This window comes from Cricetulus griseus, assembly GCF_003668045.3.
Source record: "Cricetulus griseus strain 17A/GY chromosome 1 unlocalized genomic scaffold, alternate assembly CriGri-PICRH-1.0 chr1_0, whole genome shotgun sequence".
In the NCBI taxonomy this organism is placed as follows: domain Eukaryota; kingdom Metazoa; phylum Chordata; class Mammalia; order Rodentia; family Cricetidae; genus Cricetulus; species Cricetulus griseus.
This window is the reverse complement of record NW_023276806.1, coordinates 126,895,980-126,914,624: the sequence shown is the minus strand read 5'-3', so window position 1 is coordinate 126,914,624 and position 18,645 is coordinate 126,895,980. Positions and strand designations below refer to the sequence as shown.

General features: G+C 40.2%; 1 pseudogene; it reads left to right on the top strand.

The window, feature by feature from the left end:
• The first annotated feature begins 13,794 nt into the window (after positions 1–13,794).
• On the top strand, positions 13,795–14,421 carry LOC107980190 (annotated as a pseudogene).
• The last annotated feature ends 4,224 nt before the right edge of the window (positions 14,422–18,645 follow it).

The following is an 18,645-nucleotide window of genomic DNA, read 5'->3' as shown; positions in this document are numbered from 1 at the left end:
CAGAAGACCTTAAGACTCTATCCACAATCTAACTACGCTTCCCTGATAAACAACAGGAACCAGACACCTCTCTTGTCTGTAGTAAGTCAGCCTCCTAAGACAAAGCTGGGATGAGATGGAACACAGGTTCTACTCCATGAACTTGTGCCTTCTTAGCTGTGAGCTCTTTGGAAACGATTAAACACCAAAGATGGAATCCATGTGTGAATATCCATGTGCTAACTGACTGGAAGGATTTAAATGAAACCAGAGAACACTTTCTTTTAGCTCAAAAATATTAGCCAGTGTGGGTTGGGGGACTGTCAGAATCACAGAGAATAACTGAGATATTGAGGGGATAGGAAAAAAAAGCATAAGAAAGAGAGAGGAACCCTTAAGTTTGCTTGTTTACTGCTTTGTTTCTGTTTGTTCCTTTAAAAGCCAGGGAGCTTTCCAAATTCCTTCCAAGTATGAATGAATCGGGCATTTTATTAGAGGCATTTTCTTTCAGAAAGAAACCTCGCTAGAAACCATCCTGAGTGGAAGAGCTACAACTACATGGATTATGGGGGTCCGTGAAATAAGGAATAAAGTCAAGAGACCAGGAGCAGAGCTGCAGATAAAACCAATAGTTTACATTCTCAGAAACAAATTATCCCGGAGGCAGGAAAATGCTGTTTCATGCAGACCTGCACTGTGTCTAGGATGGAGCATTCAAAGTAGATCCAAGGCTGACACTGAAATCCATATCATGATATGGGAAAAAATAGCCATGTCAGCTGCCACCATAGCCTTCTTTACAGAAGCCAAGAGATATCCAGGAAATACAGAATCTTGGCAGAGAAACAGCTTTGTTCCCAGGCTCTTAGAGTCACTATCCATTTAGCTGGGGTCAGCTACATTCTAGAATCCCAGATTCAGTTGGTAAAGCAGATCCCCAGAATCCATATAAAAATATCATATAAAGAGGGCATGTAATGCATGTTTGTGACCTCAGCTGTGGTGAAAGGAGAGGCAGCAACAGGTGGATACCCAGACTTAGTGAGTAACTAGTCTATCCCACTCAGAAAAGTGCTAGACAAACGAGAGATTCGAAAGTGGAAAGCACCTAAGCAAGGACACCAAAGGTTATATCCTCTGAGTCTACACATACACAGAGAGGGGGGAGGCAAAGGGCCAGAAAGAGAGAGAGAGGGGATCGCAAGCCCTCTGGGATGCTGTTTCCCTAGCCATTCAAACAGAGCAGAGATTCCTAGCATTTCAGTCTCTCAGAGAAAGCAGCTGCCTCAGCACCCTGAATACTTTTCTCTAACAAGGCAAAGCCTCTCAAGCTAGCATTTTTTGTGGGCATGTACAGCCAGTAGCCATCTTCCTTCCTTACCAAAACAGTTAAAAGTCACCTCTCAGAACTTGGGTATCTTTAGAGATGTGTTTTGGTTTGGTTTAGTTTGGTTTTGTTGGTAAGGGTTTTTACAAAGTGCAAGCTGCCTTGTTCTTCCTCCCTGCCTTCACAAAGATTCAATTAACAAGAGGAAGAATGTGGTGACTTTTTACCAAGTTTTTCACCCCCAGCTTCCTTGAAATGTACATTAGGCAGCCTTTTAGTTATGGGGAAGAATTATCTCATCATGACTGCACTCTTTCTCACCTCCAGCAGCGGATTCCTATCTGTCACCTGGACAGCAAGATTGATTTTCTAATTAATTGGGCATTTGTAGGGGCACGGGAGCCACAGATCTTCCTTGCTGGATTTTCCGCACATGTTCCTGTTTGTACTCATTTCCCATCATGCTTAAAGCTCTCTAGTGCTGAGCCAGGAGGGGTCAGGAACTCTGTGAAAACACACATTGAAACCTCTGGATGCTTTCAGAAAGGAGAGCATCAACATGGGCAAAGGAAGGAAAACCTTGGAGGGGAGCATCTTTGGACTGGGCTTAGCTCCCACGTGGATGAAATTTGCCTCCGGCAGCTCCCACCCCCAGGGTCTGCCCTGCTCCAGCTGGGCCTGCCAACACAGATGGCAGTAGGAGGCAGGCTTTCAGCACTTTGAAAGACTATGTGGCACCTCCTGCCAAAAAAGGTACACCAGGCTTTTGTGCAGCCTTCAGTGATGAAACTGGCTTGTAGTGTGATTCAATTTACTTAGGGGAAGAATCTAAAGCCATGAACAGCACAGCCAGATTCCGGGTCCCGGGGGACTCCACCAGAGGAGAAAACTTACTTTGACTATTCTGCACCTAGAGTGCTGAGCCATGTTGCTCATGACCTTTCAGTGGGAGACACTGGGGAATAAAATTGAGATCAGTACAAAAAGCTTGCATCTTTTTAGTCCATTCCTGGTACATCCATTACCTAATGTTTTATTTAAAAGCTCCATCCCTTCACTAATTGAAAAGACTGAGCTCAGTTTAGGAGTGTTCTGACCTGAACTCAGATGACAACTACTAATTGTTCACTGTCCTAAAAGGGAAAAAAATAGAAGAAGAAAAGCATTAAAAAGAGAAACAGGGAGAGAGAAAGCAAGTGTGAATAATGGCAAAGGGGGTATGTAAGCTTATTAAAGATACAATTGTTTTAAAGACAAAGAGTAGCCTGGGGCCTGGGGCCTGGGGTGGGGTTCACTGGGTGCCTAGCTACACAAATGCCTAGATTCCACCCTCAGCACCACATAGAGTATGGTGGCGCAAGTCAGCAATCTCAGAACTCAGGAGGTAAAGGCAGTTCAAGGTCTTCATCCTCAGTTAGACAGGGAGTTTTCAGCCAATCTGGTACACTCCAGACCCTATCCAGTTAAAGCAATCAAGCAAGCAAAATGACCCAACAGACAGTGTCACTCACCAGCCTCTGCTTTTAGTTGGTACCTGGAGCCAAAGTTGTCCCCATAGACTTCACAGACCCAACATTCAGACTCCAGACTGATATCTCAGCCCTTCCCTGAAGCCATGCGTCTATGTATTGCATCATTGCTGTGCCCCTCTTAAGTGGGTTAAAAATGGAACATTGCTGAGGACTGTCCCCTGGAGCCCTGTATCCAGTCACTCGCCTCGTTCCATGAAGTAGATTCTCTGGTTAAATCAGGATAATCTGCTGTCTCTCACTTTGGGGAATCATTGGAATATCTTCTTACCTGCACATGCAGTCCACTCACCCTTCTGCAGCCAGAGAAATAGCCTTTGTGTTTAACTTGGGCAGCCTTACATTCTGTAATTTCACACTCAGACCGTAGGAGTCCCCAGTGAATACTGCCAAGACTCCAATGGCCCCTGTCAGCAGGCCTTTCTAAACTGTCCCATATCAGATGTTTGCACAGGAGACCAGTACTTCCCAAAGGTGACAAAGAAATTCTTTACTTAACCAAACTTCAGCTAGGGGTTGTGTTAGGTTGTGTTAGTTTTGTTTATTTTGTTGTGACTCGGGATCTCATGCACCCTAAACTGGCCTCAAACTCACTACCATGTAGCCCAGGGTAACCTTGAACTCCTGATCCTCTTGCCTCCATATATCAGTTCTGGGACCACAGGTGTGCACCTGCGCAGCTAGTTTATGGAGTGCTGGGCATTGAAGCAGGGCTTTGTGCATGCCAGGCAGCCATTCTATCAACTGAGCCACATTGCCAGCCTCATTAGGTTCTAAAATTATCCTCCACACCTGTCTGTGTTATATCATAAGGTTCAAGTTTAGCAAGAATGTTTCTAAATCAGGTTAACAAGAACACCCCACCTTTTATAGCAGACTACCTCATTGCCTGAGCATCCTTGATATCATGCCAGATTGATGACCCTGTAATTCCTGAAATAGCATCTGTTTGCTGGGATTGCCTTCAGCAAGGATGCTTTTAGGTGGGCTCAACCTCAGTTTTCCTCCCCCTAATGTTATGTTTAATTTTCTACTTTCTGACCCTCACCTATTTCCTGACTATGAATTTCTAGTTGACTCATGGTTCTTGAAGTTGAGCCCTATGTAGTTTGTTTGTTTCTGCAAACAATATTGCCATAGTTCCTACAGTTGTGGTAATGGCACTTAACACAGTCCTCCTTGCCATGTTTTACCAAGTATCACAACTTTGTCCTTTGTATAAGCCTTTAGAAGTGCTGTCAGACTTGTGTCCTTCTGTCTTCATCTTTGGATGTCACAACTGCCGTTTTCTGGGTAGAACATTTAGCATCCTAGGACACAGCAATAAAACACAGCCCCTGTCTTAGTAACTGCTCTGTTGCTGTGATAAAATACCTTGCCAAGAGTAAGTAAAAAGAGACAGGATTTATTTTGTCTCATAGTTCTGGAGTAGTATACTCCATCATGGCAGAGAAGATAGGGCATCGGGCATAGAAGCCATGGTGGCAGAAGCAAAAAGCTAGTTTGTCATCTATAGAAAAGAAACAGAGAGTAAACAGGAGGAGCCCAGCTATAAAGCTTCAAGCCACCTGCCCAGTGACCCACTTCTTACAGCAAGACTATATCTATTTCACAACCATCCCAAATAGAGCCACCATCTAGGGACCGAGTGTTCAAAGATGTGAGACTCTGGGAGATAATTTCCATGCAAACCACAACACTCTGTATTGAAAATCATTCCCTCAAATCTGACCACCCTGAACCTCATTCTTCCTCCAAATGTATACCATACTCGTGATGTCTCTATCTATTTGTAGCTCATCCCTGTGCCTCAGCAGAGGGTCCTGTTTGTCATCATTTTGTACCAAACACACACAGGCAAATATACATAGTTATATATGCATATGCACACAAACACATATACACACATATATATAAGCACACACATACACACAGGCATACACAAATATGTATACATAAACACATATACACATGCAAACACACATATGGATATGCACAGATACATAAATGCACACATGTACACTTAAATATATATATATATATATATATATATATATATATACATGCACATACACACAAATACAAACACACATAAACACATGCATAATTATTCATATACTCTGTGGTGGTTTGAAGTCTTCCAGAGGCTCCAGTATGTTAACACTTGGTCCCAGTTGTGGTGCTGCTTCGGGAGGTTTGGGAGGTGCCTTGCTGCAAGAAACATGTCAGTAGGGATGGACTTTGAGATTAAAAGCCTCACTCTACTTTCAGTTTGATCTGTGCTTTGTGCTTTCAATTGAGAATGAGAGTTCTCTGCGCTTCTTCCTCCTACCACCATGCCTGCCATGTGTTGCTAAGCCACCCCTACCTAGATGGATATTATTCTTCTGGAACCAAAAGCCAAAATAAACTCTTTCTTCTATAGGTTGCCTTGGTAATGGCATTTTATAACAGCAACAGAAAAACAATTGAGAAACACACATACATATACACACATACACAAACTCAAAAACACATATGCATATGCTAACACAAAACATATACTTGCACAAATACATAATTACAAACATATAAATACACATACAGACATTTTACATACACATATGCAAATTCATAAATACACACAGCAAACACTTTATGAGTCTCAGGAAACTTAACTCACTTTGATAAAATAATGCATTTTATACAATGGTTTGTACACAATAAGATTGTAAGTGTGTGATCATTCGTGGGTCTGTGATGCATTGGTACTGACAAGTGAAGCCAGAGTTCTAGAGAGCCAGGCAGAGCTATGTGATTAATGAAGGTAAGGCACATTGTATTCTCCTAAAGGGGCAGGCAGCATGAAAAGAGGGCATCTGAGGCTCAAGCAGGCTGGAGAAAATAAGCACAACATGTCAGATGAGAGTCAGACAAAAACAGCCATCCAGATACAAAAAAGGCACAACAAGCAAAAGGATCCATTAGAAATAAAATTATTTCATTAAGTCACTGGGGAAGTGGAGAAACTGAGTGACCTGAAGGCAGAGCACAGCTCTTCTTGTGTTTTGCCCCAGGCTCTGAGTTCTCATGGCTCTTCTGAGGCTGAGTATCACTACTAGCTCCATTAGGGGCTCTGCAGGGAACAGACCATGGGCAACATTTGTCCTGGGAATTGGCAGGAGTCAAAGCTTCCCAGGACTATTAACTGACCAGCATCTCAGTAGAAATGGTAGAAAGGGAAGAGAAAGGCCATATTCCAATGCTCAGTGAAGCAGAGACTTAGACCCATGGTTGGCAGCTGAGGAGCAGAATGACTTGGGATGAGAGGCAACAGCTGCAGGAAGTTTCCACAAAAGGGATGGGAGGAGACAAAAGTGGAAGAATGAACAGCAGGCTGAACCAGCTCTGTGTCCTAGAACTGGAAACATGAGGATGAAGGTTAAGAGGAAAGAGAGAGAGAGACAGACAGAGAGAGAGAGAGAGAGAGAGAGAGAGAGAGAGAGAGAGAGAGAGAGAGAGAACACACTAGAAATAAGAATTTCAAAAGTAAAGTTACCACCATCTCCAAGTGTAGACTCTCTGGAACAAAGTTTCCCTATGGTGGAGGAAAACATAGGAAGAATAAAGAGACCATCTGGCCAGCTGCATGACCCATAAAGCAGAAGACAGAGTTTTAATGAGACCTGCTGCAAGAAACTAAAGTTAGATTGAAGCTCTATTTGGGGAAAGGAACAACTAGTATTGGTGACAAAAGTGACCAGGAAAGCCATTCAAAGTACTGATGGCATCCTTGTCACCTACCCAGTGCTGAGCCACAAAATGCCACAGAAAAGGGTCCTGGAGATAATTTAAAAGGGTACACTGATCTATCAAAACATTATTTTTTGATGTGGAGAACAAACACACAAGATTTAAGTTTAGAAAAAACCACCTTTCCCTTCCTCAAATGCCAAACCACATTCCTGTGATAATTTGTTTTTTCTTTTAAAATCCCAGGAATGAAGATGAGCCTGTGAGCTTTCTGGACCTGGGCCACTGCCAGCCCAGCACAGTCCTTTTTATCTTTGAGAATCTCTGTCACATCCAAGGAGGGATGGTGACAGAGTTAATTAGGTGACATGTTAATTAGAATCTACTTACTTTTCCCTTCGCTCAGCAGTTCCTCAAGCTCCTGAAAGTTCTGCTTAAAGTAAAGTTTTAGTTAGACTCAGACTTTGGGCTGTGTGACTTATAGAATAGGAACGCATGGTATTTCTACTTCCCAGGCTTTGCAGTCTGGAAATAACTGGGTGTTAGAACAGATTTATTGTCTTGTGCTTGTCTATTCATCTCTCAGTGGCACATGCTATCACTTCAGGTGAGAAGGGAAAAATAGAAGGGGAGTTAGACAATGAGTGCTATACAAGGTCCTACAGAGATGAGTCACACCCAGGTATATTAGTCACAACCTTGAGCCTGAAGTTATAACAGGATAAGTAGATGGGAGAAAGGATTGCTGTATTATAAGAACACTCATGGTAATGTTTCCAGTAGGGCTCTAAGTAATATGTATGTCTCATGAAATGAAGATAACTTCTGGAACCTTCATTCTTCCTGTTGGAGTTCTTGGAAGTACAGGTTCCTCATCTCTAAAAGGAGACTAAGAGTTTGAATTTCTTATGGTAACTGGGAGGACAGAAAAGACCATATACTAACAGCTGACGTCTGTGTCTGTGGAGTTTATGAGGACAAAGTAAAATGGAAATGCAGAAGGTCGTATGGATGTTCCACACAGCTCAAATTTTCTGGCCAGAGTGTAGAATATGGAGAGACAGCAGTTGCCAATGAAATCGGTTTCCAGACAGCCACAGTCATTTACTGGCTCTCCCTGAAGTGAATTTTGGATCTAGCACCTAACAAAATGAGTCAGGGTGCAACAAAAGGAGTGACCATTCAACATCTGTTATCAGTGTCTTCAATTCCACTAAAAGACTGGGACAACCAGCCAAGTGGAGATCATTTTACACTAACTAAATACTTGGAACTGGTGTGGTGATATTTTGTTTATGCTCTAACAAATAAAGCTTGCCTGAATATCAGAGGGGAGAGCTAGCCAGTAGGTAACCATGGAGGTCTGGAGATCTGTACAGACAGACAAAAAGTGATGTGGCTTGCCAGGGAGAGATATATAAACCGGGAGGAGTCAGGAACTCAGTCTCTTTTTGGCTAAGTTATCGAGGTAAGGAGTGGCTGTAGTTGGCTCCTTTGCCTCTCTGATCTTTCAGCAATTACCCCTATATCTGACTCCTGGTTTTTATTATTAAGACCAAATAGAAATTGTTCTATAATTGGTACCCAATGTAGGGCATGAATTCATGAAAAAGCCACTTGTCTGTGACTTTCTAGCCACCAACACAAGCCAGAGTCACAAGCAGGACTCCCATTGGAGTCACCACCCCACCAGCGAGGTTCTTCTCTCTTTTTTCCCTAAGCCTCTAAGCAAGTTTGGGATTTTTTTTGTTGCATCCTCTCTGCAACAAACAAACTCCACAGGCCCCAAACTCCACAGACACCTGCCCTAGAATGACTGGCTCTGCCTTCAGGCAGCTCCTGCCACATGTGCTTCTTCTATACAATCTCTTGTGAATTTTTCAGACAGCTCTCTCTCTCCCCAGTGATTTGCTGGCTTCCCATAGACCACCCCCCCACACCCCACACCCTCCCCACCCCCACCCCCACCCCCCCCCCCCACCCCACCCCCACCCCTGCTCCTTCGGCTGCCACTCTCAGCTCACAGATAGTATGCTAGCAGCTGCAGCTGTCCTCGGCTAAGCTGCTCACCAGCTGTGTTCCCCACTCTGACATGCTATGCCTCACATTTCACCATCATTGTTGGCAGATTTTGAGACAATTGGGAATTCTTAAAGGGTGGAATTAGTTAAAATAGAGTCTTTTTCCACCTTAAAGAAATGGGAATTACTATTACAATGAAGGGAGCTGGGTCTCTGTATGATAATATGCTGAATGGTTTGAAAACAGAACAATTAAATGAGAGGATAGCTAATTTAGATGGGATTCATGCAATGTCAATTATAAACATTATCAGTTTTTATCATTTTGTTTTATCACTACAAAAGTTGGTTAATATGAGAGCTAAGATACAAGTTTTAGAAAAACTTAATAAAACAGATCATAGAGATATTCAGATCTAGACAGAGGAATTTATTGGAGAACAAGTTTCAGTGTTGCATTATAAGGTTGGAGAAGAACAGCCTAAGGTTTTCAAACAACCAACTTAATTTATCCATTCACCTTACAGGATCAAATGCCAAATGATAGACATCCCCAAGGCTATCAAAGAGTTAAATGGACACCTGTGGAAATGTGAGATTTAAGGAGATTCAAGAAAGCAATAGTCTCATATGGCATGTATTCATCTTTTATGAAGCAGATGTTAAACTTGTGGTTAACTTGAAATAGCATTATCCCTCAAGACTGGAGAGATTTGGTTATAGCAGTTTTGAAGCCTGGTCCTCAATTATAATGATGGACCTGGTGGGAAAATGAGGCTAACACCATTGAGCAATGACGTAGGGCTACAGGTATGGAAATCTCTCAAGACCAATTTCTTGGAGAAGATTATGCTAATATATAAGGGCAATCTCTATATGATTGCTATGTCCTGGATTTCTGCCCCACAGAAGCTTTGAATGCTTGAGACAGAATTGGAAACATAGAAAATAAATTGAGTCACTTACTAAAGCGATAAAGGGGCAAAAGGAAGCCTTCACAGATTTCTTACAAAGATTGACTTCAGCAGTAAATAGAATGATACCAGGTTCAGAAGCTAGACAAATAATAATTGAATCTCTGGCTTTTGAAAGTGCTAGTGCACAATGGAAAAGGGTAATTAGGCCATTAAAGGTAAGATCAGCACCCTTGGAGAAATGGCTCTGAGATAATTAGGGCAAGGTCAGCACCTTTGGAGGAATGAATCTGAGATACAACCAATATTGAATCTCATGAACATGATGATGCTTGGATATGAGAGGTGATTTCCAGAGGTTTGAAGAAAAAGAAAAATGTCACGTATTTCAATCATGGCAAACAAGGTCACTTAAAAAGGGATTGTAAACAGGGCATTCCTAGAAATGTTTTTTCTATGCATAATCCAAACAGAACACCCCTCCTTTCTAGATTATGCAGTAGGTATAGCAGGGACAGGCATTGGACTAATAAATGTAGATCAGCAAGGGACACTCAAGGTAACCTTTTGGCATCAATAAAAGCCTTGAGGGTCTTCTTGCAGGCCTCCATGCCAAATTTGGTTTCAATTGTTTCCTGTAACCATGAAGTAAACTCCTTCCCAGAGCAATTAAAGAACCTAATGCCTATTGTAAGAAACCATACTGCTTTGGATGGTAGAAAAGTTATAAGAGAGAAAACAAAAAATTCAGAAAAACCATAAAGCAAATATTTTGGCAAAGATCTATAAGTGAACAAAGACCAAAATTAAAAACACAAATAAATGGCATTGCCAAATTAAAGGTTTTATAGACACAGGTTCAGATGTAACAATATTTGCACCAATAAAGGCATCCAAATTGGCCTCTTCAGGAGGTCAATGTTCACCTTTCAGGGATTGGAACATTATCTCAGCTAAAACAGAGCATGAGATGGGTCAAATGTATAGGGCCAGAAGGACAGAGAGAAAAATTAAAGCCATATGTAACTAACATAGAAATGAATTTGTAGGGACATGATTTGTTAAAGCAATGGTGTAACATGAACTTTCTGGTCTGGCAGGTCCTGCCATCCTTCTCTGCCCCAAAGAAGTACACAGATGCTACATTAATTATTAAACTGTTGGCCATTTGTAGGGAGATACCCTAGCCCCGCCCAATAGTCATGGGACAGGTGTCAGATGGATCCGAGACTCGCCCATAAGGACATGGTGAAGGAAAGCCGGTGTGACATAAGGGAGATTTTTAAGGGCTGCACCGGAAGACCCTAGCCCTTTTCTGGCCACGCTTGCTGGGTTCCTGTAACCTCGCTCTGGTCTTCGTCTTGCCCTGGTGTTTTCTTGAATAAAGAGACTTCACCATCCCGGATCACAGTTCATCTTTGGCGCACGCTCCAACCCTTATTCTTCAGCCATTGGTTATGGTTTCTTATTGACTACCTCTGACTTAATTTTTAACCCGTAACTACTGATCCATGTATTTCCATGTGGACTTGGTTTACCAGACCTACAATTCCTTTGCCTGCTACATGATGATGCCTCAGCATCTCCACAAAGAAGAGAGCAATTTCCTGTTTGTCCCTGCTTATATCCTCTTTCTTCCCAACTACAGCACTTTCTGCGTGTCTGAACAGACTTCCAGACCTCTATGGTCAGCTAGTGGCAGTTTCTGGCCAGCTACGTCATTCCCTGGGATCACATGACAACTCCTATCTGCCTACACTTCCCAGAATTCTCCTTGTCTCCTAGTCCTACCTATCATCCTGCTTGGCCAATCAGTGTTTTATTTATCAATCAATAAGACAAACATACACAGAAGAACATTCCCCATCACAATGGAATACTCAGATTAACATTCCTCAAATCTCAGAAACAAACCATAAATTAACATATGTTTCTGAGAAAAATATTAAAAGGTATTGTAAAGAATAATCACCTGCCATTCAGATTGTACAAGAACAGAGCACAACAGCTGCTGATCTTTCAAAGCACCAACACCCTACATTTAAAAAGGTTGATGGACAAATCTGTAAGGATTGTGCAATGGCCTTTAACAACAGAGAAATTCCAGGTCTTAGAACAGCTGGTACAGGAGCATCTAAATGTTCAGCATATTGAAAAATCAACAAGCCCTTGGAATTCTCCATGTTTATTGTTAAAATGAAATCTGAAAAATGGAGATTTTCAAACAAACAAATTTTCAAACAAATCTAAGAGATGTTAATAAGATGATTCAGACAATGTGCTCTCTACAGTCTGGAATTACTTTACCTTCTTTATTACCTAAGGGATGGCCTGTTATTGTTATTGATTTAAAAGATTGTTTCTTCATTATACTGTACAAGAAAAAGACAGAGAAAAAATTGCCTTCATGGTGCCTACTTATAATAATTCTCAGTCTGTTAAGAGATATCAATGGAAGGTTCTCCACAGGGAATTTTAAATAGCTCCACTCTCTGCCAAATTTTGTATGACAGTTGTTAGAAAAGCAATTTCCTCAATCAATAGTTTACCATTACACAGATGACATCTTATTAGCTAATTCAATTGTAGATGTTAGAAGAAATCAAGAAAATTTTGCCATTTTGGGGATTACAAATTGTTCCTAAAAATACGAAGAGGAGATTCTATTAGTTATTTAGGATATAAAATGGGTCTACAAAAAATTAGACCCTAAAGGGTGCAAATTAGGAGAGATCAATTGCAGACTTTTAATGACTTTCAAAGGTTGCTAGGAGACATTTCCTATCTATAGTCAGTATTGGACTAAAAAATGATGAACAGGGTAATCTCTTCAAAACCTTAAATGGTGACAAGGACATAAATAATTCAAGAGAATAATCAGCTGAAGTTGGGAGAGAATTGGCTTTGGTGGAAAAGAAATTACAGGATGCACATGTGGATCATTTGGATCCAGACTTGATGTTATTTTACCATCTAAGCATTCTCCTATAGAAATATTAATGGATAGGGAAGATATTGTCTTATATTGGGTCTTTTAACTATGTAAACAGACTAAAAAAAAATGAAAACTTATGTGGAAAAGGTCTCCGAGTTGATTCTAAAAGGAAAATTGAGACTTCATCAATTGGCAGGAATAGAGCCAGCAGAAGAAATTTTAGTACTTTTAATAATGATGAAATTGACAAATCATAGGCAGAAAGTAAACCTTGGTAAAGAGCTTGCAGTAACGTTGCAGGGGGGGAGAGATTAACAACAAACATTGCAAAAGCAAGAGAATTCAATTTATAAGGAAAACTAACTGGATCCTTCCTCACATTACACAGGGAACAGCAATATGTAGAACCCCTACATTCTATCCTGATGGAAATAAATGGGAATGGAAGTTTACAAATCAAAAAATTTAAGTAGAGTATCTCAAAGCCCTTATGATTCCATCCAAACTTCAGAGTTATATGCTATCCTTATGGTATTAATGGATTTTACAGAATCTGTAAGCACAGTTAGTGATTTGCAATAGGCAGAAAGAGTTGTTTTGCATATTTAAACAGCTGAATTTATACCAGATTTTACTATTTATTCAGTTACAAGAAATAATCAGGAATAGGAATCATCCCATGTATATAAGGCACATCCTATCCCATATGGGTCTGTCATTCTCTCTATCATGAGGTAATGAAGAAATTGATCAACTATTGATAGGAAATGTAATGGAGGCCTTAGAATTTCATAAAAATACATCATGACAATAGAAAAAGCTTGAAAATATTTTTCCATAACTTTTCAATGAACCAAAGAAATTATAAAGAAATGTCCTCCTTGTTCTCTATATAACAAAACTCTATTACCTGCAGGAAGTAACTCAAAGAGTACTCACAGGAATGAAATCTGGCAGATGGATGTTTTTCATTTTGTAGAATTCGGAAATTAAAATCCGTACACCACACCATTGATTCCTATTCAGGATTTCAATGGGCAACTGCTTTTAGTTCTTAAAATGCTGATTTGATTTTGTTTGGAACACCAAGTGGGAGTTTGCTGGCTGTAGAGGCACAAACAAAAGGCAGGATAGGGCAGAACTGACAAGTGGAGGATTGGCCAGATAGACACCCAACCCACAACAAGTGCACTTCCCATCAAATCATTTAAGTATGTAACTCAACAGCCCAAGTAGTTAATCAAGGGGTCTCCTGTCAGCTCAGGTTCAGCTGGCCCACAGCTCACCCATTGCAGCCATGGGGGAAGCCCTGTGAGGAGTGCTGGCATCTGTCTCATTCAATTCTTAGGATTTGAAGATGGTTGCACAGTCAGAGCCAAAAGTTGTGGTTAAAAAAAAAAAAAAAACACCAAGATGTCTCTATATGAATGATTTCTTAATATGCTGAAAAACTAACGGTCTATGTCAGTGAATATTCAGGTTTCAATGCAGCAGCCAGTGCCAGAAACAGAAGCCTGGCCCAGCAGATAAAGAATAGATGCTCTCCAAGTAACATTAAAACTTAAACAGAAGAGCCTAAATCAGAGAGAGCCTGGGTAAGAATAACATCCAGGCATGCTTAGGCCAACCCATAGGTACCCTAGCCAGGAAGTGATTGGAGGAAGAAGCCTACCCATAATACAGAGAGGCTTTCCCCTGCCCTAGAGGGTCTACTGTGGGACGTGCCACCAGTATCATGCTTAGGGGCAGGATGTCACTCTGAGGTTGGCATAAAATAGGTCTAGGTAGAGGGAGTTTTGCAGGCAGAGGCTGAGGTGGCCTAAGGAGAGGTGCCCTTACCCACGCTGTATTGACCTAGGAGCATCTGGACATCGGGGAGCATCTGGACAACCAATTGGATGCATACATGTAGAAAACTAAAAGACACCTGGATGCTGAGGTGGATGCCTACATGGCACAGACAGATCCTGAAACCAATGATTGAAGCCTACCTACTTGCTTGTTAGACTCTTGTTAAAGTCACCACATCTATACAAAATATCCTTAAGAAAACATGAGAAGAAGCCAGATTGATGATGGAAGGACCTATCAGAATAGCCTGTGGACTTACCTGTCACCAGTTGGCACATTTAGTCTCTTTTGTCTACTTTCTGATACAGTGTTATATGAAACCCTATTTTCCTTTGATTTGGTTGAGTTTGTTTTGTTGTTCATATAGTCACCCAGACTTCTGTTTGAACATGAATGTATTGGCGCTGTGAGTAGAACATTTTTCCAGCCTCTGTGTCACTTGTCATATACTCTGAAATTTTAATATTTCCTTTTTCATCTTTATGATCCCAAAATAAGAGGTGGTGTTGTCAATAATTTATGGTCTCTGGGATAGAGCTTTACATCTTCCTGTAAAGATTCCTGTTAATAGCTAAAACTAAAGGTGTGTCTGCTATGTTGATGGTGAAGGTAGTATATTGGAAATGATAGTATTGCTAACTGGGCCAGGAATGTCTTACACATGGTAGCAACTTTGATTTGGTCCAAGTTGGTGCCACCTACACTGACATCATACAAATGGTAGCTGACATGTTGAGTTGGATAAGTACAACACCCACCCTAAAATAAGATTTTTAAGCTTTAATAAATAAATAAAATGCTGATTCTATAATCACACATTTGCTGGAAGTTATGGCCATATGGGTGTACCTGTACAAATTAAGACTGACACTGCTCCAGTATATGTCTCCAATAAAATGAAAGTTTTTTTGTTATTACAATATAAAGCATATTACAGGCATACCACACAACACTATAGGGCAAGCAGTTACAGAAAGATCAAATCAAACTCAAAAGGATAGGCTAAATAAACAAAAGGGGATAATAATGACCCCCATAATGTTTTATTAACTTTGAATTTTCTAAATACTAATGAGAAAGAAACCACAGCTTCAGAGAGACATTGGATAATACAAAACTTAAGTAATTAAAGCAGCCTATATACTTTACAGATGTGCTGACCTCAGACTGGAAACCAGGATATGTGTTATGTTGGGGAAAGAGTTTTGCTTTTATTTCCACAGGAAAAGAAAAGCTATGGGTAGCATAAAAATTGATAAAGATTTCATTTGAACAAGAGAGACTTCTTGATTAGAAGAGATGATAGTTCATCAAACAGCATGCCCATTCTATCTAAACTAACAAATGTTTTTTATTTGATCAGCTATAACTTGCCACAAGGAAATCTCCCCCAAATTAGGGTTGGGAAAGGGTTTTGCTTTTTGTCTTTTGAGAGAATGAAGGCATTCAGGTAAGAAATCTTAAGATCAGTGGGCAAATAAGACATGTGAAGAAAAAAGGACAAATTATTCAGAAAAAGTGTCCCAAGAAAAAAAGTAATTTGGCCTATTGATATATCTATCACATTTTCAACAGGATAAAATTTCTTAAATCTTCCCAAATGTTTGTTTCTGATTTTCTCTACAGACATATAATGCAAATGGTCTTTTTGTAGTCCCAGTCTAGTTAAAAATTAAAGCTGGCTTTAGAATTGGAGTGTGGCTTTCTCCTTCTCTAAACCCAAGCATTCTTGTTAAATTAACTCCAAAATCTCTGTTTCATGTCAGAAGAGCTACCTGGCATGGTACTAAAGAAAAACAAAAATTAAGGGACTATTGTATTGCCACTAATCTCATAATCCTTTGATTTTATTTTGACTCTTTAAAACTTTTATTAATGTATGAATATTATCTCAAAACCTATAAGATTAATATACATATATTAAACTTTTGTCATGATATTAATGGTCATATAGAGTACTAACTCTAAATGACTAGCTTCATCTAGCATCCTGTTCATGATTTCAGGTTTTAGTCTCTATCAGGTAACTAGGAATTGACTTTTTGTACTCTGGATGTACATAAGAAATATTGATCCTTTAACCTGCTGTATATGATATTTGAAAATGTTTTATGTTTTCTGCAGTGAACTTTGACCATGCCTAACAGTGACCTTTGAAGTCTTCAAAAGAATGATGGGGCCCCACAGCAATGATTCCACTAGGACTATAATAATGCCACTAAGCTGACAAACATCATTTAATGATCTGCTTAGGACTACAAACTGCTCAGAGCAGTTTCAAGGTCATGAGCTGAGATGATGCAACCTCACAGGCTACCCTACCCAACACTTGAAACAAGCCCTGCACTTTCCCCATTACCTAGAGACTGGATAACAAACGATACTACTACCTTTCCCAGGACTTGACAATTAACCCAAACTTTTCTTTTCAGGATCTCTAAAGATACCATTGCTCTCAGACAATAGGAAGTAAATTTAAGAACACGATGCCCATATTCGCAAGAGACGGGGTGGGTGGTTTTGGTTGTTTAATGGGTTATGGAAATTTGTCATCATGTAGAGTAGTTGGTTACAAGTTGTTATTGGTAAGGGTTTAAAAAAAGGAAAAGAAAAAAGTTGAACAAAGGATATTAGATTCAGAGTTCTTGTCTTGTTTTTTAACAAAAAAAGGAGAAATATGCTAAGCCTGTAGGCAGAAGATGAATGTCCCAATGTTGCAGAGCAATCTTGGGTGACTGTCCAGGTAGCCAGCTGTTTCTATCATTTCTCACATTTTTTGGCAGTCACTTGCTTGCACTTCGTGCATACTCAGGTAATATTATTTCCTTCTCAGGTCTCTGATGGAACTGAAGACTCTATAGTTATAATTAGTTTTCCTTGTTACAAGATTCAGAAAGGAAATTCGCTGAAGAAATGTAAAGTGTATAAGGTTGAGAGACATAAAATGATAGGTTTGGTAATGCAAGTTAGAATAAAAAGTGAGTTAGGTACAACCTTTTGGACTCACCAAAATAGGATAGATAATGGAGCAGTTTCTGTGAATTTGTCAGTTGTTAATGAACTAGACATTGTATTTATTGTCTGTATATATTGTATATATTTTATACTTATTTCATATAGCTTTTCTTATATTAGTTATAACCTTTTTTATTTTAAACAAAAAAGGGAAATGTGGTGATGTCTTGTTTGTACTCTAACAAATAAAACTTGCCTGAAGATCAGAGGGCAGAGCTAGCCATAGATGTCTGAAGGTCTGTACTGACAGACAGGAAGTGATATGTATGGGTAGGTGGAGAGAGGTATAGAAAGTGGGAGACAACTCCTTTGTCTCTCTGATCTTTTAACATTTGCTCTTATATCTGACTCTGGGTTTTTTTTTTTTTTTTTTTTTTTTTTTTTTGTTTTTTAAGACCAATTAGAACTCATGCTACAAACTGGGACATGGCTTTTGCAAAATTTTCAACCTGTTTAAAATAGATGGTCAGCTTGAAATATATTCCTTTGTGTCAAGGATTGTTTGTCTCTATCCTAAGGCAACTTTGGGGTCAAGTGTCTAAAACAACTTTGTGGGACAGATAGCATTAAGTGCAGGCACTGTTTCTCTTTGAACAAGGCATCTTCCAAGGTGTTTGTATTTGCACATGGCTTCCCAGTTGGGAGCAAGAGGAGGCTGGGGTCATGAAACAATGTGCAGGACTTATCAGTGGTAATGAGAAGTAGTTGGTCAGGTGGCTGGTATCTGTAATGTCAATATTTGAGGGGATGAAGGAATTAAAATTACCATGAAGTGGTTGGCTACATGAAGGCTAGTGGGCTACATGGTGAGTTCAAGGCCAAACTAGGCTACATGAGAAGTTTCATGCCAGGCTGAGCTATATAGTATAACTATCCCAGGAGGAAAAAAATCATAGTGAACAGAAAAATAAATAAAATAACCAAAGGACCTCTAGTGAAGGAAGTGAAAACTGAAGAATGAGGAAGCCTTTGCCCACATTTCTGATCTGAAGACTAATTTAATCTGAAATGGTTCTAGCCCTAGCAAAATGCTGTGTTGGGTTTCAAATAGAACAATAAATGATGAAATAAGTAAATAGCCCTTAAAGCAACTGAAAAGTTACAAGTGTCCCTCAAAATGGATGTTTTTATGGAGCCTTCTAGGGCTTGTTGTCTCTGCATCACAGGAGGTCCTACTACCTGCTGCCTCTACCAAACATGCTAGGAGACAGTAACATAAAACTGTCCTGGAAAGGCAGGTCAAGGCTGGGAGCCTCACAGGGAACACTGGGAGCTCGTGAGGTGCAAGATTCTCCAAGGAGTTTCTGTGCTAGGAGTGCTTTGTTCTCCACAGTTCTCAGGA